The following is a 21,445-nucleotide window of genomic DNA, read 5'->3' on the forward strand; positions in this document are numbered from 1 at the left end:
CTAGAAACAAAGTCTACTAAATATGCTATATCTATATTGAGACATAGACAGGAGGGGAAAAAACCAACATAAGAGATTCTACTTCTCACCATTCTGTAGCAGCAGGTGGGGTGCCAGGGTCACACATTCAGGCTCATCTATCACAGGCTGGAGTTGGAATCTCTTTGACTCCCATTCTGTCTGAGTCAAAATTTCTTGTCCAGGTACCAGGGCCAAGGCCTGTGGACAATTAACATTATAACAGAATTAAGTTGAGCTTAGTTGGCAATTTCTGTGGAAACTTAAAATTAAAAAATATCAACAGGAACAAAATAAATAAATAAATAATAAACATGGGGCAGCTAGATGGTGCAGTGGATAAAGCACGGGCCCTGGTTTCAGGAGTACCTGAGTTCAAATCCGGCCTCAGACACTTGGCATTTGCTGGCTGTGTGACCCTGGGCAGGTCGCTTAACCCCCATTTCCCCACAAACAAACAAACAAACAAATAAATAAATAAATATCAACAGGATTCCAAATAGTCTAACCACTCCCCTTTCTCAGAAATTACATAATAATTTTGTGTACTTGGGATGTGGTGGATTTGTTGTCAGAATGCCTGAGATCAAATCCTAGCTGGGCCACTCTCTACCTGTGTGACCCTACACAAGACATTTTACCTCTGGATTGAAGTTTCCTCACCTGTAAAATGAAGGAGATGACCAGCTCTAAATCCTATAATCCAATAGATTTTACTGTCCATCAGATCATAAACTCTTTGAGAGTTTAGATTATGTATAAATTATCTCCTTCCTGGTTTCTCCCAGAGTGTTTCATTTTTTTGTTGAATTTGTTTTCTGAAGACAGGACCAAGAACCTGAAGTTTGGTCTGTTTTCCAAGGTAACAGGAAGATAAAATAATCTAAAAATCCCTAGACCCTCTCTAACAAGGTGCTGATTAAAAATTAACATGTGGAATGATACTATTAGAAAAAAATTAATTTATCTTTACCTAAGGGCAAGAAAAAAACTTGAAATTCCCAGTCCTACTTAGTGATTCTTGACCAATACAGAAAACAAAAAGGGTACTGATACTCTGAAGTCAAATTTGGCTCATCTCACCTCCTTCACTCTCTGGACTTTGTTCTGCAAAGCTCTCTCCTACACACTCCTTCCACTTCTACTGCCATTACTCTAGTCCAGCTCTATACCATTTCATTCCTGGATTACTCTTTTATATCCTAACCAATCTGCCTACCTCCTCTCTCTAATCCATTGCATAGTCTACCACTGCTTTCATATTATTCAACACAAACTTTTAATAGCTCCCAAAATACTTATACAATATCTAAATTCCTCAGTTTGGGGCCCTCAAAAAAAAAAATCTGGCTTCATTGTGAACAGGCCACCTTATCATTAATGACTCAGCAGAACACTCTGTTCCAGTGCAGGCCTGTTCCTTCATTGTACAAGATCACCATAATTATGGCTGTTTCTGTGACCCAGCTTATCCATATTTTACTTTTTATTCTAGACCCATCTCCTCCAAGAAGCATATACCAGTGCACAATATTCTCTCCATTTTCCAAAATCCTGGTGGTCTTGATTGTCTGTTACTCAGTCTGGCAAAGGACTAAATAAAATACTGCATCTGTTTTATGTGTTGTCTTGTTTTATTAACAGAAATTATTAATGATATTATTCTGGTCCCCCCCAACTCCTAGCATGGTACTTAACAAAAGGTGTGTACTCTCTACTAATTTATTGGACTTCCTTAGAAATTAAAATTTGATACTCAAAAACCCACGCATATACACTCAACAAAATTCATCTATGAGGCCGGTATGCTCCATAAAGATTTTCCCCAGACACCTGAGCTATTCCCCAAAAGGGGAGCTTGGGGAGAAGAGCAGGGAACCTAAAGGAAAAAACGCTTAAACAACAAGAGCCATATCCCACCAACTAACACAGGACCACACCTGATGGATTCCTTCCTTCTCTGGATCCAAGGTTTGGGGAACTATGGACGCCACCTCCCTTGAATTTGCTGCCATCAAGCCTGCTCTGGCTTAGAGTTTGTGTTGTGGAAAATCAAACTTGAAGTCCCCACTGTTTTATCCTGGAGTTTCCAAGTGTGCTGAAGATCTGAGAGAGATAAGGGTATTAAGAAACATAGTTTTCACACGCATGTCCACACACGTCTCCATCCCTCTAACCTTCACCACTACAACTCCTCCTCCTCCTCAAGGTAAGAACAGGGCTTTGTAGCAAAGGCTCAAGAACCATACCCTGAACTGCAACCTAGGGTCTTAACAAACGTACCCCGAATTGCCACTTAGGGGCTTAAGATCTATGCCCTGAATTGTCAGGTTGACCAGAGAATTACACCTGTAAGCCACCAGCTACAATGGCAGGTAAGGTGTGACCCCAGCTGGATGTCAGAGAAAGCAATCAGAAATTTCAGGGTGTGGTCACGTTGGAAAAGCCATTCTAGACTTCAGGAATCGATTTGAGTTTTCGTTCCGAAGGGAAGAGCCCCGTTAGGAGCCGGCTCCTCTACGCGGTTCCTTCGCTCTATCTTCAGAGGTCTTTAAGTCACGTGCCCCGCCCTCTCCCAATCCGCGCCTACAGCCCCCTGCCTGCTGGGACCCGCCGGCCGGTGGCTCCTCTCATCTCGAGCTCCCGGGGACCCCAAGGCCAAGACACCACCACCCCCAATTCCCGCCCCCGGGGCTTGCAATAAACAGTGCCCGCCCTCAGGCCCGCCCCCAGCGGCTACAGTTTCCTCCCTACTTGGTCCCTGGAAGCGGACTCAATCCGTAATTCTGGACACAAGCCACGTGCACCGAGAAAGGCACATAGGCCGGAAGGGGGGGGTCAGTATTTGCGTTCCAACGGCTGAACGGGTCCATCTCCTAGTCGCACTTCCGGTGCCTCTCTGGGAATTTGGGAGGCCTCAGCGTATCGTTGGTTTTAATAGCGAACCAAAGGGAAAAGCGGGAGATTGCTTTAAGTGACTAGCCCAGGGTCACTGGGTAGAAGCAAAGCCTCGATTAAAACACAAGTAATTTCACCAAACCTGGCCATTTTCCTAGTACCCCTTTTTGACCGTCGCTCTAGCAACTTTGTGTTATAATTGTGGAGACCTCCAACTGACAAATGACTCCCATGTCAGTAACCAGATGCTTGCTACCTTACATATGATCAATTTCATTTTTTAAAAAATTGTTATTCACAACAAACCACGTTCTGATTTATTTCTGATTCATTTCTCAAATTTTTAAAATATTCTCATAAATTTGGCAAACATCGACATGAACATTTCTCTATACAAAAAAACAAAAACAAACAAAACAGCAGCAGCAGCAGCCTTAACATTTATATACTGCTTACTATGTACCAGGAACAGTGCTAAGTGCTTTACGAATACATTTGATCCTCACAACAACCCAGGGAGGCAAACAGCCCTTAAGGGACTGAATTAAGTGACTCTATTTTAGACGATATATCGCTTTTCACAACACTGTTCTGTTTCTGGTCCCCTTCTGAGCATCCTGCTCTTTTGTGTATTTAATTTTGTTTTCATTGCCTCTCTTTTCCTTCTCTTCATCTCCTTTTTTGATATTATTATCATTACCCCACCACTCCCTCCCCATCCACATAAAAGTCCACCCTTTTAACAAGTACAGTCAAGCAAAACAAATTCACTTTTGTTGATGTATGAAAACGTATGTCTCATTCTATATCCATCTCCTCTTTGCTAATGATTAGTCATTGCATTAATCATAGGTCTTCCTTCACTTCATTCTACATCAGTTCATACAAATCCTTCCAGATATCCCTGAATCTTTCCCTTTCATAGATTCTTAGTGCTAAGTAATATTCCATTACATTCATGTACTATAATTTGCTCAGACATTCCCCAACTGGTGTCTGGAGGTGAGCTATAGAAGAGGAAAAAAGTCAGCTGTGCCTTGACCAATTGCTGGGTCCTCAGAAGTAGGGGATGGGGGTGCAGGAAGAACATACCTGAAGGCAATTCTCTAGGTATCTCTTCACTTCTTCACCAGTCCAGGGATGAGATGGAGGCAGGAAGAGGTTAATTGCAAACAAATCCATGGAACTTCTCACTGGGTCAGTGTGGTGACTCTTAGGGGAAGGCAGGACTGAAAGAAAATATTCATAATATATAAGTATGAGACTTCTTTGAAGTCTACAGGCCTTTCTCATCATTTATTTCTGATCCATATTTTGTATAATCCTCACCCTTCCATTGAAGTCACTGAGTATCAGTGTATGTGTTAATTCAATTTGGAGGGTCTTATCAAATTCTTCATATAATTTTTCTGCCCTTTCATCCTCTGCAATAGATATTGGGTCATACAAAATGTAGTGATCTCAGGGAAAGCAACGTGAAACAATCAAATCACCCATGAAACTATGTTTCTTGTTGCCTTTGGACACAAAGTAAAACCAAACTGGTCAACTCCTTTGTCTGCCTGCCCAAGGATCACTTGTGAACCATCCTTCTATTTAAGCTGTGATTCTATTTCAGCTTCTGGTCTTGTTTTATAGCAAGAATGTCAAGATTGATACAATTCTGTTTTTCTAGTAATATGTCCATAGGACATTGTCCAAGGAACTCATATTTATAGTATTAACAGTTAAGTTATCATTTCTCTAAACCACCTGTGTGATTCCCCTCCTCCCTGCCTGTTCTGCCACTATCAGAAGTAGACAAGAGTTGCAGAACACTGAAGGCCAATTTGAATTTTTCTTTTTGCCATGGGTATTCATTCATACATCATTGAACACAATACTCTGGTTATGGCTTGACCAGGGTGATGAATGACCTGACAATCCTCTAGGGCAGGGATGACAAATGGAAGCACCAAAATTTACAAAAGTCCCCCAACCAGATTAAAATGTACTTGGAAAATGTTTAACAAAATAAATAAAAATACAATACACCATAGACACCATTAATTTGTGGTGTTCTACACTGATATGTATCCTGTAGCAATCGGTTCCTATTTCAGTTTGATAACACCACTTCCAGCTCTAAGTCTACAATCCTCTGGTCATTTACTGATGCATGGAAGACTGTTGGGCTAAATTTTATTTTATTCATTACATAAAAAAGGTAAAATTGAAACTGAGAATAGGAGACACTTTGGATTCTCACAACAGTGTTAGGAAAGTCTTCCAATTAGGCTTTCTACTAATTTATATTCTTCCTCCTACTCTAACTTAATTTTAAATACTAAGGTGTAAAATGTATGCTCTGGTCTGGCCCTCGCAGGACCAGGGCTGTTGTATGTTCTCATCAGGGTTCTAGGATACCCCTGAAAGGCTTTTGGACATCTATTTTCTCTGCCATGGATTTAAACCCCTACAAGTTGTCTTTGCTCCATTGATTAGGGTGTCAGTGACTAGCACCCCCAAGTTCCATTGAACCATTTATCATCAGATTAATTTTTTTTGCAGAGCAGTGAGAGTTCAGTGACTTGCCCAGGGTCACACAGCTAGTAAGTGTCAAGTGTCTGAGGCCAGATTTTAACTCAGGTCCTCCTGAATCCAGGGCTGGTGCTTTATCCATTGCGACACCTAGATGCCCCAGATTAAATTTATAAAACAAAGATAGATCAAGTTCAAACATACAAATATTTTCTTCAACACCTTGGGGTCATAAACTCCCCTATACCACCTTTGTTTCTGGGGAGGTGGTTAGAAGGATAGAGATTAGGTTCACAACTTAGTTCAGTTCCTACATAGCATTGGTCCCACCAAATTCATATTCAAATGCAAAATGATTGCTGGATGACATATCACTGGGATGGTTTCCCAAAGGTCATTCTCAAAGGTCACACCTTGCTCCTCAGGTGATGACCAAGATTGGATGTTGTCCTAACTACAAAATCTAGGCCCTGGAACAACAAAATGCCAATGGAGATGATTCTCATAACTTGGGGCACTGATGTTGAACTGGATACAAATAGTAACTCTGGAATGCCAGGATGTCAAGGATTCCAATGAACCTTTCAAACTAACAAAGTAATAGGCTCCACTCCCTTAATTAATTGCCAAACTCTCATAAAAGCACTGAGGCCAAGAAGAGAAAGCTGAAATAAACAAGCCTTTTTTAAAATGACTCTTCATCCAATCAAAGATGTTTCCCTTAAATTCCCTTCAAAGATGTTTAGCTGACTGGAATCCTTTAGAAAATTATTTTCTTGTCTGCACATGCTCCTCAAACTGTTTCTTCAAGGCATCTTTCAGGTGTCATCATGATTTTCTATGGACTTTTTACCATGCTGTAGTTCCGATTTGTTTCAGAAGGACACTGAAATTTGGGTGGTCAATGGGGCAACCTCCCATTGAGTATTAAAACTTTATTAAGTGCCCACTATTTGCCAGGCACTGTGCTAAGTTCTGGGAATACAAAGAAAGACAAAAGACTCTGAAGGAGTTCACAGGCTAATAGGGGAGACAACACACAAACAACTATGTAAAAGCAAGATATAGAAAGGATAAGTTAAAAATTATCTTAAAGGGAAGGCTCTAGCCTTAGGGGTGAATAATTTTAATAATAATTGGGAATGTTTTTTCAGAAGGAGGAATGTGAGATGGAGTTGTTGTTTTTTGGGGGGGGGGGGGGGGCAATGAGGGTTAAGTGACTTGTCCAGGGTCACACAGCTAGTAAGTGTCAAGTGTCTGAGGCCGGATTTGAATTCAGGTCCTCCTGAATCTAGGGCTGGTGCTTTATCCATTGCACCACCTAGCTGCCCCCTTATCTATTTATCTCTATCTATCTATCAATCTATCTATCTATCTATCTATGCATTCATTCATTCATTCAATTGTTCGTTTTTTTTTTTTTTGGCTGGGCAAGTGACTTGCCCAGGGTCACACAGCTAGCAAGTGTCAAGTGTTTGAGGCCAGATTTGAACTCAGGTCCTCCTGAATCCAGGGCTGGTGCTTTATCCACTGTGCCACCTAGCTGCCCCTTGAGATAGAGTTTTAAGGAAGACAGGAAGAAGAGATGAGGAGGGAGAGCAATCCAGGCATAGGGGACAGCCAGACAAATGCCTGAAGTCAGGAGATAGTGTCTTGTTTAAGGAATAGCAATGAGACCAATGCAACTGGATTGAAGAGTAGGTGGGGAGAGGGAGGAGAAAGAACTAAGGTATAAGAAGTCTGGAAAGGTGGGAGAGGCGGCAAGTTATAAAGGCCTTTAAACACCAAACAGAGGATTTTAATATTTGATCCTGGAGGTGATAGGGAGCCACTGAAGTTTATTGAGAGGGGCACATAATGTGATCAGGCCTGCTCTTTTGCTCAATTTGATAGCTGAGTAGAGGATGGACTAAGGCGGGGAGAGATTTGAGGAAGAGAGACCCACTATCAGACTATTGCAATAGTCTAGTCATTTTTGTTATTTTTTAATTTTTTTTAAGTTGGGCAATGATGGAGTTGGGTTTTTTTGGGGGGGAGCAATGAGGGTTAAGTGACTTGCCCAGGGTCACACAGCTAGTAAGTGTGAAGTGTCTGAGGCCAGATTTGAACTCAGGTCCTCCTGAATCCAGGGCCGGTGCTTTATCCACTGCGCCACCTAGCTGCCCCAATAGTCTAGTCATAAAGTGATGAGGGGGGGCAGCTAGGTGGCGCAGTGGATAAAGCACCGGCCCTGGATTCAGGAGGACCTGAGTTCAAATCTGGCCTCAGACACTTCACACTTACTAGCTGTGTGACCCTGGGCAAGTCACTTAACCCCCATGGCCCTGCCAAAAAAAAAAAACCAAAAAAAAACAAAACATAAAGTGATGAGGGCCTGTGCTAGAGTGGTGGCAGTGTCAGAGGAGAGAAGGGGGCACATATGAGGTTGGATGTGGGAGCTAATTCAAGTCAACAAATATTACTGGTGCTTACTATGTCCTAGGCATTGTGCTAAGCACTAGGAATACAAATATAAGCAAAAAGAAAGACAGTCCTTACCTTCAAGGAAGACAAAAACATAAATAAAACTGAGAAGTGGGGAGGTAGGGAAGGTACCTAGCATAATGGAGAAAGAGGTCCAGAGAGTCAGCAGTGGAACCCAGAGAGGATTGAAGGAGAGTGAACATCATTCAAATGAACCTCTCTTTCCAGAGAGTTCATAGTGCCACTTTGTGATTTGGTGTCCCATAAGAAATGGAACAAATTTAGGCAATGGTCTCCACATTTTACTGAGGCCATCTTTCATCCCATAGAGACCCATGTAGACATTCAGCCTTATGGATCACAAGCTCCAAGAACTTAGCCATGGCCAGAAGGGAAATACATTTGAGGAAGCTAGAAAAGCAGCCCTACTGAACTCACTTCATCCTTTGTTTCTCCATATCATGGATTCTCTTCTTTTTCACTGCTCCTCTATGAACTAGGGACTATTTGCACAATCTCACCAAAAGATGTTTTTCTCAGGAAATTCCCTTCAAAAAAGATAGATGCTTTAACTTGGGGTTACTGAAGGCAGCCCCCGAGGCTAGCACTATTTAGGAAATTCTTCCTTCTCTTCAGGAAAGCTGTTGTGGTAAAAATTATTTGTGGTATAGGCAGCTTTTGAAGGACCTCCCCTTTTGGGGGAGAAAGGATTGAACGCTCCCTGAAGAGAGGTTGGAGGGCAATTCCGGAAAGCTAGCTCTTGAGTCATTTCTGGAATTCTAGTTCCCTCACCATCTGGGGAATGCTGTCCTGGCAGCACATGAGCAACCTTAGACTGGTGGGTTGTTCAGATGTTGGGTGAGTTACTTACAGAAAACCCTAAATTCCTTTGAACTAGCTTTATAGAAAACGACCTGGGGATTGCGTAGGCTAAGTTTAGAGTTAAGAATATCTATCTGTATTTCTATTTTCCTATTTCCTTATCTTTGATTTTTATTAGTTTCACCTTTGTTGTTTAATTAATTCCCAAGTAATAAAATCTGATCCTTTTGTGAACTAAAGCTTAGAGGCTCCTTTCTTGTTGGACTGGGAGAAATATCTAAAAAGGGAAGTTCAGAGGGGAGGATTAAACCCAAAAGGTCCCTCATATTTCTGGGACCCCAATATTAAGGTGAGTCACCCAAATAATGCTCCGTATATCAAATTTTGGCCCTCACACTGTTTTCTTGGATAACAATGTTTAAAAAGATATCCCTGATGTGGCTAGAAGGCAAGATTCTCTAGAACTTGGGGCAACTCTTAGGAACTCTCACCATTTGACCATATGACTTTCTTCTCTACAGTTTTGTTCTTGTTGTTTAGTCATTTTTCAGTTGTGTCTAACTCTTTGTGATACCTTTCGGGTTGTCTTAGCAAAAATATTAGAGTCATTTGCTATTTTCTTCTCCAGCTCATTTTACAGGATAAGAAACTGAAACATACATGGTTAAGTGACTTACCCAGGGTTACACAACTAGTAAGTGTCTGAGGTTAAATTTGAATTCAGGAAGATGAGTCTTCCTGACTCCAGGTCCAGCACTCTTATCAACTGCACCACCTAGCTGCTCCTCTCTATAAGTGCCATGTAGTTAAGAGTTTATTCCAATTTTACATATTCCAATATTCCAATTTTACATATACACACACACATATACACACACCATTTGTGTGTAATGGGAACCATCCCTATGGAAGGAGTGGGGGGAGGGAAGAAAAAAAGGGGGAAAAAAGAAATTTATATGACAATGTTGTGTATTTGAAAGGAATAGCAAGTTGTGCATTGTTAATTTGCAGTTTCATGTGTCTTTTTTATTGTACTTTTATGGATATACTTGTTTTATTTCATAAATTAAAAATTAAAAACAAAGAAAAGAGACCATTCCCCAACTCTCCGTGGCTGGGGTCAGGAACTCTACATCATACTGGATCTCTCCTGGAGTAATGGTGACTCCTGGAGGTCAGGAGGAAGGAAGGGAGACATCTACCACATCCACCTGCTTCGCTTTTAGGGTTGCTTCAGAAGGAAAGTACAAGAGAGAAAAGAGAAGAGGATTAAGTAGGTTTCAGACACTTCCCAAAGAATCCAAGGAAATAAATTCATCTTGGAGCAACTTCCATCAGTGAAATGTACGCTCCAGGAGGTGCCAAGAGGAATTTCTATAGTCTACATAAAATCAAAAGACCCAGCAAAAGACTCACCTCCCTGTAAGCTCATCAAGTTTATCCCTCATTCAATCTCTAGATATAAATAACACAAATGACTAGAAAAATCATGTAGTAAAGTTATTATTGGTTCTTTACATAGAAATGAGTATAATCTCCTAAAGATTCATGTACTGGTAGGAAAGAAGAACAAATCCCTGGAAAACCCATGCTTCAAAGAGAGGAAAGTTATCTTCAATGCCACATCGAGGTAAGAAAATGTCTCCTCTTTTAGTGCAGTTGTCATCCACAGAAGCTCTGCCTTCAATGCCACTACTCCCTATCCTTGATCTAGCTGTCCACAGTATCTATACAACTCTATTTCTGCTATCAGACATCTTAGCTGACATGCACTAAAGCTCTGTCCAGTCCCTTCTTCCCTTCCCTCTTGCTGGCTTGGGAAACTGTCATTGCTCTTCTGAAGGGAGTCTACTTGGACCACAATGTAGCCTGTGAATTAAAGACAGTTTTTAGCTGTCTTTACCTCACTTCACAATTCCACTTAGAAGGTTCTAAGGAGGCCCTAACAGGCCTCTTTTTGGAAGGGAAAATACCTGGGCTCCTCACTCTTGGTCTAGTTGTTTTTGTTGTTTGGTTGTGTTTGATTCTTTGTGGCCCCATCTGGTATTTTCTTGGAACAGTTTGCCATTTCCTTCTCCAGCTCATTTTACAGATTATAAAACTATGGCAAACAGGGTGAAGTGACTTGCCCACGGTCACACAGATGGTAAGTGTCTGAAACCAGATTTGAACTCAGGAAGATGTGTCTTCCCTACTCTAGGCCCAGCACTCTATCCACCCTGCCACCTAGCTGCCCTTTAGCATAGTTGGAGCTACTGAAATCCATTCGCCACCTCTTTGCACTGTGTGATATACCTAGAGATCACATCCTAATCACATACATAGAGATCACATCCTACAAAGGTTTATTAAGACTGGGATAAACACACATACCTTTTCATTGACTTTTACTACTGCTATCATTGCACTATTAATTAGCAGGGTGTATGAGTGTTCAAGGAAGACTAGTACATTTGGTGTGAGGGCTGCCAAGCCCTTTTTAGGGCTGCTATCCACCTTTGGTGTCCAACCAGTCACCCAACTCTCGCCTGTGGCTCCAAGAAGCTATAGCATGTGCAGCAGCCACACCAGGTTGAGGATAACCAAGGGGCTTCAAATTCATTAGTGAATTAGGGAAGTCTCTACCCCAAGCATGTGAAGACTTCTCCCAGAGGAATGGACATATGAAGACAACTTGTTCCAACAACTACTAAGGTGGCAGAAGCAGATTCTGTGGAGCACTTAGGGCTTGGTTAGACACAGAAGATGGCAAGATCATGCACCACATCCTGAGTCACTGACAGTCATCTTGACTTTTGTCTTGCCACTGAACTTTGATGACTCTGGAAGAAAGTGAGGCCGACAACTTCTCACAAGTCTACCTCACTTAAATCCAATTTATGCTTGAGTCAAAAGACATCACCCCTATCATTTTAACATTTTTACCTACCTCAAAGCCCTGTGGTGATAGGCAAGTAATGAAGCAGAAGATGTAGATAGCCTGAGAACTTTAATCACAATTCTGTACACAGGCAGGTCTTAATGGAATGAAGCAGCAGTGGAATTTGACAACCCCCTGAGTGTCTGAACAGTCTTTTTACTAAGGACTGCATTGCATACCTCCTGGAGTGCTAGAAAAGATGCTTCACCCAACTTAATCCTGGCCTACTTACTGTAGTAGGCAGAAATTCTGCCTTATGGTTGAAACACACACACACACACACACACACACACACACACACAAAAGTACAAAATGTTTGCAAAGATAATTCTACTCATGAGTTGTATTTGGAATGTATGCCTGCTTATGGACAACACAAAATCTAGTAGTCCTAAAAGAAATAGTTCTTGTTGTGGGAGAACTCAGCAGGTATTACATCCAAATAACAGCCCTGAGTGGAACAAGATTGGCAAATGAAGGCTAGCCTATCAAAATTTAAGTTGGATATATGTTTTTCACTGTGCCTGCAGTGACGAGAAACACCATGGAGCTGATGTAGGCTTTGTTATCCAAACTCATCTAGTTAACAAGCCTCCCAATAATGCAATTGCCACTTGCAGAAAAGTGCCACACCACTAACATCAGTGTGTGTGCTCCCACCATGATCTGCCCTGATGAAGTCAAAGAAAAATTATATGAAGACCTGGAGACCTCATCATCAATGTGCCAAAAGAGGGCAAGCATATACTTACGGGTGTTTTTAAAACCAGAGTATGCACAAGGCAGGAAATCCTTGGGAGAAATGGAGTTGGAAACAGCAACAGCAATGGTCACTTACTACTAAAGACTTGCACTCATCATCAACACTTTTACCTAAACGCAATAAAACTTCATGGATGAACCCTCACAGCAAACACTAGCATTCAATAGTCTAAGTCATTGTAAGGAGAAGAGACAGATAGGATGTGGGAGTGACAAAGGTAATGTGTGGTACAGAGTGCTGAACCTATCATAGATTTATCCTCTCTAAGCTAAACATTTGCTTTCAACAGAAGTGATAGCCCCAAGGCAAGACAACTACCAGAAGATTTAATGTCAACAGGGGCATGAACAGGGTTTTTGTTGTTGTTGTTGTTTTTCTTTTTTTTTCTTTTCTTTTTTTTTCAGGGCAATGAGGGTTAAGTGACTTGCCCTGGGTCACACAGCTAGTAAGTGTCAAGTGTCTGAGGCCGAATTTGAGCTCAGATCCCCCTGAATCCAGGGCCAATGCTTCATCCACTGCGCTACCTAGCTGCCCCGCTCTCTAGTATTTTTTCATAGGAATGTGTGTTATATTTTGTACAAGATTTTTTTCTGTATCTATTGAGATATTTATGATTTGTATTGGTTTTGTTATTAATAAAGTCAATTATTCAGATAGTGGCGGTTTTGTTTGTTTGTTTGTGGGGCAATGAGGGTTAAGTGACTTACCCAGGGTCACACAGCTAGTGAGTGTCAAGTGTCTGAGGATGGATTTGAACTCAGGTACTCCTGAATCCAGGGCTGGTGCTTTATCTACTGTGCCATCTAGCTACCCCCTGGATAGTTTTTAAAATATTGAACCAGTGGGGTAGCTAGGTGGTGCAGTGGATAAAACACCAGCCCTGGATTCAGGAGTTCCCAACTTCAAATCCGGCCTCAGACACTTGACACTCACTAGCTGTGTGACCCTGGGTAAGTCACTTAACCTTCATTGTCCAGCAAAAAAAAAAAAATATTGAACCAGTGCTGAATTCTTGGTATAAATCCCACATGGCCATAACATATGATCCTTGTGATATATTGCTGTAATCTCCTTGCCAGTATTTTATTTAAGATTTTTGTATCAATATTCATTAGGAAGGTTGGGCTATAGTTTTCTTTTTTATTTTTGTTCTTTCTGACTTAGGCATTAACACTATATTTGTGCCATAAAAGGGATTTGGTAGGACTCCACCTATTTTCCCAAATAGTATTGGGATTAATTGTTCTTTAAATATTGGGTACAATTTGTTTATGAATCCATCTGGCCCCGGGGATTTTTCTTAGGGAGTTCATTGATGGCTAGTTCAATTTTTTCCAAGATAAGATTATTTAAGTACTAATCTGGGCAATTAAAAAAAATCATCCATTTTGCTTAAATTATCAGATTTATTGGCATATAATTGGGCAAAATAGCTCCTAGTTATTTCTTTTTTTAATTTTTTTTGGCCGGGCAATGGGGGTTAAATGACTTGCCCAGGGTCACACAGCTAGTAAGTGTCAAGTGTCTGAGGCCAGATTTGAACTCAGGTACTCCTGAATCTAGGGCTGGTGCTTTATCCACTGTGCCACCTAGCTGCCCCCCTAGTTATTTCTTTAATTTCCTCTTCAGTGGTGGTAAATTCACCCTTCTTCTTTAATCAAAGTATTCAATGATTTATGTATCTTATTAGTTTTTCCATAAAACAAGCTTCTAGTTTTATTAGTTCAACAGTTTTCTTACTTTCCACTTTATTAATCTCTCCTTTGATTTTCAGGATTTCCAATTTGGTGTTAAATTGGGATTTTAAATTTCTTCATTTTCTAGTTTTCTTTTAGTTGCATGCACAATTCATTTATTTGGTCTTTCTCCAGAATTTGGCAATGATATTCCTGAGAGTTTTCATTTTGGGATCTCTTTCAAGCAATGATCAGTGCTTATCCACTGCACCACCTACCTGCCCTCCAGTATATTCTTTCAATTTCTATTTTGCCTTCTGGTTCCAATATATCTGGGCAGTTTCCTGTGGTAATTTCTTGAAAGATATTTTCCAGGATTTTTGTTTATCATGACTTTCCTGTAGTCCCATAATTTTTATATTATCTCTCTTGGGTCTATTTTCTAGGTCAGCTGTTTTTCTAAGAAGAAATTTCACATTTTCTTCTATTTTTTACTTTTAAAATTTTGTTTTATCATATCTTGATATATTATAGAGTCATTAGTTTCCACTTGTTCAATTCTAATTTTTAAGTAATTATTTCCTTCAGTGAGCTATTGTACTTCCTTTTCTGTTTGGTCAATTCTATTTTTAGGAAGGTATTTTCCTTGGTAAATTTTTGTATATCTTTTTCCATGCTATTGACTTGTTTTTTCATGATTCTCCTATATTACTTCATTACTTCCCCCCAATTTTTCTTCTACTTCTTTAAGTTGCTTTCTTTCTTTCTTTTTCTGTTTTTCTTTGTTATTTAATACTGCTGGCTAGGTATGGTTGGGCTTACAAGTGTGAATCATGGCCAAAAGGAGCTAAGAGGTCTTTAGGTGAAAACTAACTCAGACTAAAGCAAAAATTAATTAGTTTGGCCAAGATTACCTTTCACCCCAGGGAGTAGTCATAGTAATCAGAAAAAATAGCATGCTTCAGTCTGTTCCATCAATATCAGTTCTTTCTTTGGAGGTGGATAGTATGTTTCATCAATAGTTCTTTGGGATTGTCTTGGATTATTATATTGTTGAGAACAGTCAAGTCATTCACAGTTCTTCACTGAACAATATTGCTGTCTCTGTGTACAGTGTTCTCTTGGGTCTGCTCACTTCCCAATACATCATTTCATACATGTCTTTCCAAGCTTTTTTGAAGTCATCCTGTTTCTTATTTCTTACTGCACAATAAGTGGAAGTGTTCTTACAATGGGCACATTTTTAAGTTGCTTTCTAAAATCCTTTTTAAACTCTTCCAGACCAAATTAAATTTTAGTTTGAGGTTTCAGATATAGTCATTTTGATACTATTTTCCTCTTCTAAATTTATGCCTTGGTCCTCCCTATAGCCATAGTAACTTTCTATAGTCAAGCTCTATTTCTGGTTCTTTTGCTCATTTTTTCTGCCTTTTTTGTGACTTGATGTTTTTATGTAAGAGTTGGGCTCTGGTCCCAAGCTTTTTGTGCTGGGGCTCTGGGTCTTATTGCTGGCTTTCACTGGGCTTCAGGGCTTAGCTGCTTGATTTCTCTGGAGGGTAGGCTTTCCTTCTGGCTTGTAATGGGGAGTGCTTCCCCATTGGACTCCCCTGGGTGTGGGGTTTAGCTGCTGGTCTGCTTCAGGGGTGGGGCCTTGCTGCTGGTTTGCTTTAATAACAGAATCTTTCTGGTAGCTGGCTCTGGAGAAGGGATCTTGTTGCTGGTCTTCCCCAAGGTGGGGGGGAGGGGTGCCCTGCTGCTGGGTAGCTATAGAAACAGGGCCTTTCTGCTGGTAGGCTCCAGAGTCAGAGCCTTGCTGTTGGCCAGCCTCAGGGTAAAGCTTTGCTACTGGTCATCAAGGTGGGTCAAGGCCCTGCTGATGGATTGTGCTTGGGGTGGTGTCATGGAGTGTGGCCTTGCTGTGCTGCAAGGTTTGCAGGAGAGTAGGCCCAGACTTGCTGCAGGCCCCCCTGCTGTGAGCCTGGCTACTGTTGCTCTTGGATCACACTCCCCTCCCACCCCAATGAAACAGACTTTTCCTACTGGACTGGCCAACTGCTTCCCTGCTCATAGATCAATTTTTAGGTGGTTTTCTAGTTGCTTGGTGGGGAATTTGAAAGGGCTTCAGAAGGTTTCTTCTTCACTCTGCCATCTTGGCACCAGAAGTCATGGAAATAGAAAACTTTCAAGCATTACTCATGAAAAGATCAGAGGTGAATAGAAAATATGATATTCAAGCATGACTCAAGAGAAACATTAAAAGGTAAACATGGAAAAGAAATCATAAGGCACTTAATAAGGTTAAAGTGTTCATATTCCTACTTGAGAAAATGATCCAATGGCAGAGGAAAGGCAGTAAGCTCTCAAAAATGATCCGTGTAACTCCTAAGAACTTTATACCTCAGGTATTTTTTAGAAATGCTGTCTAATCCAGCCTTATCCATCTTATGCTTGTGAAACTGATTTTTAGTACCCAGGTGCAAGACTTTATATTTGTCCCTTTTGAATTTTGTCTTATTATATTACGCTCTTTGCTAGAGCCTTTCAGGATCCTTTTGGACCAATTTAACTCAACTCTGAACTTGGATTCTACTCCAGTGGATGATGGCATGTGCTTCTGCTGCAAGACACAGTTGTTCTCACACCTTTCAACACTGCATTCTCCCAAGGTACACATCCTCAAGAACTGAGCCTACAGCAGGCTATTACAAGGTACATACAGGCCACACAAGGTCTTCCTTGTCATGTTCCCTGCTTCATATACCCTGTAATTTCAAAGTACCCAACTGATCAGAGGTCTCCCAATCCTCTCTTCTGGATTTGTTTTAGCTTGTCTGTCTTTCCTAAAATGTGGTGTTCAAAACCAAATAATGCTCTACTTATGGCTTCACAAAGTAAGTGAATGTCCCTTGTTCCAGAGACCGTGCTTCTCATGAAGCACCCTAGGTAGCATTGTTCTTTGGATGCTATGAGACACTTTTTTTTTTGGTGAGGCAATTAGGTTAAGTGACTTGCCCAGGGTCACACAGCTAATAAGTGTTAAGTGTCTGAGACTGGATTTGAACTCAGGTCCTCCTGACTCCAGGGCTGGTGCTCTAACCACTGTGCGAACTAGCTGCCCCCATGAGATACTTTTGATTTATCAGTCTCAAACACCCATTTATGAAGCACCTATTGTGTGCCAGCCACTAAGCTAAACATTGAGAATATAAAGACATAAGTGAATTAGTCCCTGCTCCACAAAGACCTTATTCTCCCAGGCAGAATACATCATGTTCACAGACAAATAAGCACAGTATATTGACTTTATATCTGGGATTTCCATTTTTGGCACATATTTCAGAGATCTATTGGAGAAAATTTAGTCTTTTTTCTTTTCTTTTCCAAGAGTAATCAGTCAGTTTCTGTTGTGTTTTCTTTTCAAGTCACATAATTTGTTTGAAATAACATTTATATGGCTGAATGCTTAAGTATATTTGTTGTATTAAGGTGTCCATCAGGAGTATGGGGGCTGGTAGGAACAGTACAAAATTAAATAGTCTTCTGAATTAACCCAAGAAATTTCCTAAAAACTTGATATAGTATAGATGACCTTATAATATTATATAACCTTGGTCATCAGATAAGGGTGACAGACTCATCCATGCTTTTAAAAGGAAGGTTGCCCCTACTTCAAGTCAGTAAAGAGACCCAGCTATGGAGGAAAAAGCTCAATCTTGAGAAAGTTCTTTTTAGAGGACTTAAACATTTTAGAGAGTGCAGGAAGGGGATAGGAAATGTCTCCTCTTCTCTGATCTCTCCTTCCTTTCTCCCTCTCTCTAGCCCCAGGAATGGTGTATCAAAGGAGAATTAGATGTAGCAGAAGCAGTGTCTAACAGAACATGTCAGCTGCAGAATGGAGTTGGCTCAGTGAGAGGAGTCAAAAGTCCAGCATCAGAAAGTGATATCCTGCTCAGGAGCTAGCCGACCCTAGAACTGAGACTCTTGATGGTTTTGAGAGAATTGAGGAGATTAGGATAGCAAGTGGTTAATTGTGGGAATTGAGTGAACCACACTGACTCCATCTTGTGACTCAATTCTGGAGTTAGCTTAGTTTCTATGCGTCTAGTCCAATTACTGTCCTGTGAGAAAACTTTATTGCATTGTTTGAGCCCGGTGTGGCTAGAAAGCTGGCCCACCTCTACCTGATGCTTAGAGACTCTTAACCAGGGGCCTAGGTTATGCTGACCAGAAACCCAGTCATACTCTAAGATTGATGCAAGGATTTTTCTCACAATTATATATTTCTAGCAACCCATATGTCTTATCGGAAAACTGGTCCCATACTGATCAGTCAGTTGGTGTTTCCATGTTCTTTGATTGTTTAAAGACACTTTGGGAGAGTGGGATACTTCTTTTTCTGATTTCAGGGAATTGCACCTGTTTGTTTTTCCCCTCCCAACTTGGAAAGTCCCTAATCTTTCCTCCAATTAGAAATCAGATTACCTAATGTTGTATTGTTTCCTTATAGTCTCATTTGATTGTTTTTAATGTATAAAAACCCGTCTCTCCTGTATTTGGGGCCCAACTCTAAGCTGAGGAAGAGGCTTGGTCCCAATTTGTTAGACAGTTGGCATGCATTGCTCCATAAATCCAAATGGTTGGAAGCTTGGACCCTTGTTTCTTCAGTCATTTCATCTTTCACCCACCACAGTGTGGGCTCCAATTCTCTGTGCCTGTTCTTACCACTGACTATGGGTGTATTTATAGAATAGTGCATCATACGGGCAGCTAGGTGGTGCAGTGAATAAAGCACCAGCCCTGGATTCAGGAGGACCTAAGTTTAAATCCAGCCTCAGACACTTGACACTTACAAGCTTTGTGACCATGGGCAAATCACTTAACCCTCTCTGCCCTGCAAAAAAAAAAAAAAAAGAATAGTGCATCACATATTAAGGGGGAAGATGTTTTGTTACTATCATTCTTAGGTTGTCATTTTAGTAAACACCTTTTCTTTGAGCTAAATGATGATGCAAAGACTCAGGCATCTTTCTGGGCTCTGGAAAACTACAGACAAAGTAAAGAAAAACACAAGGTGGTAGTTTGGGAGCTAGAGTTTTGGGAATGTGGATCCACAGATCAACATCTACAGTGAACCTAGGAAGGACACAATATGGGAATACAGTTCAAGTAGCCCAGGGAAGTGCAACACACAAAAGAAATACATTTGATCTGGGGGAGACTAACAACACTTTAGATGAGCTTTCAAGGGATATTGGGATTCCAAGAGATGGAGCTGAGAAAATATTCCAGGCATGGCAGATAGCTTAAACCAAGGCACAGAGATGGGAGATGGAATACTATGTGTGGTATTACCGTTGTAAGGACAATTGGACTAGAGTACAGTGCATGAAGTGAAGTGCAATCATTCTGAAAAAGATAGACTGGAACTGGATTATGTGAAGGGCTTTAAATGCTGAAAAGAAGATTTTGATACTGAAACTTCTTGAAGAGTTGCATGGATAAATCTGCATATTAGAAATATCAATTTGGAAGCTATGTGAAGTATGGATTATAGAGAGGAGAAACTGGCTTCAGGGAAGTCAATTAGACCTCTATTGTAATAGGTCAGGCAGGAGAAGATGAGAGTTTAGCCTAGCATATAGTGGGCATTTAATAAATGTTCATAGACTCCTGACTAACTAACTGGACCAGGGTAGTCATAGTGTAATGGAGAAAGAGGCAGATGGGAGTGATGTTGAGGAGGTAGAATCAACAAGATTGATTGGACTGGGTATTGAGAGAGAATGATGAATTAAGGGTGACACCTAGTATGTGAAACGGGTTGACTAAAAGAATGATGTGCCTTTGATAAAAACAGGATAGTTAAGAAGGTTGGTTTTAGAGAGAAAAATGACTTGTTATGGATATCCTGAGTTTGAGATGGGGGGGAGAGGACTAAAGCTCAAGAGAGAGATCTGGTCTAGATATGTAGATTGTAGCATCTATATACAACAATGATAGCTGAATCCATAAAACCATCAAGAGAGTGCATAGAAAGAAAAAAGGTCAAGGATGGATCTTTGGGGTGTATGTATATATATACACATATACATAGATGATGAACCTGCATAGAAGACTAAGAACGATCAGTCTGACAGGTAAGAAGTAAGCCATGATGGAGTAGTGTCAGAAAAACCATGGAGGATAGAGTATCTGGAAGGAAGAGTATAGGTAAATGTCGAATGTTACAAAGAAATCGAGAAAGATGATGACTAGGAAAAAGCATCTTTGGAAAAACCTTCACCTGATCCTACCATCACCTTAGGTTATAATCCTCTCTTTCCTTTCACAGAATAGAAAAGGCTCTCTACATTTGGTTGTTTATATATCTTCACACCTCACACACCTTTAACCCTTTTAAACTGGCTTCTACCACCACCCCAACATAAATTGTTCTTGCTAAGGAAAACAATGCTCTCTCCTTAGAGCAGTCTATTGCAGGTATCTAGCACCATGAACAGGAGCACAAAGATCCACTTCAAGACAAGATACAACCTTCTTTTACTCCCTAATTCTAGGAATTTGGAAATTTGAAAGGAAAAGAGATCCTAGAATTATGTTTGCCATTTATTACCTTTCTGCCTTAGCTCTTGCCTCCACTATCCCTACTCCTAAATTTTATCCATTTTTTATGACTTGATTAAGGTCATATGGTCTAGTGGCAGAACTGAGGTCTCAACTTCTATTTCAGGGTTCCTTTCTGCTCTATATTTATTCCTCCATCTTCTGTCCTACACATCAGTACTTGAGGGTTGCTGAGGAAAGCCTGGTTCGTTTGATAAGGTGCAAACATCCCTCCAATCACATTACTAGTGAAGGTGAGCCTTTATTTGGAATTTTCAGTTAGAAAGGATGTGAACATGCCCTTTTACACCCCTTTGATAGGATAAGGACATTTCCTGAGATTTCCTGAGACAGACCTATGATCTCCCTTTGGAGATCTAGAGTCAATATCAGAGATGGAGACTTTTGTCTGGGGAAATGGAGTGAAGCCTGTGCATTATTCCATCTACTCATAGAATCACCACCCCTGCCCAATAAACCCTAGAGATGGCAATCTATCGAGAGGGAAACTACACGGCCAAATATGCTGCGTGTTTTTGAAACCCTAGCTTTCTGTTAAAGGGTTTCTGAGGATTAACATGTGGCTCCAGAGTTCGCAGTGTAGCAAGTGACTAAGTCACAATGCAAAACCCCAAACCCAGTGACTATCCTCTACTGAGTTATTCAGGTGGTTCAGGTGCAATGGAAAGATAGTTTTTCTTTGGGGGGGGGGCACAAACCCATAGTAACATAGGGTTTTGTTTTGTTTTTGTACCATAGGGT

At 40.8% G+C, this 21,445-nt stretch overlaps 1 pseudogene; it reads right to left on the reverse strand.

The window, feature by feature from the left end:
* LOC122752982 overlaps nt 1–21,445 on the reverse strand; it is a 48,682-nt pseudogene that overhangs the window by 10,426 nt on the left and 16,811 nt on the right.

This window comes from Dromiciops gliroides, chromosome 4 (genome assembly GCF_019393635.1).
Source record: "Dromiciops gliroides isolate mDroGli1 chromosome 4, mDroGli1.pri, whole genome shotgun sequence".
Lineage (NCBI taxonomy): Eukaryota > Metazoa > Chordata > Mammalia > Microbiotheria > Microbiotheriidae > Dromiciops > Dromiciops gliroides.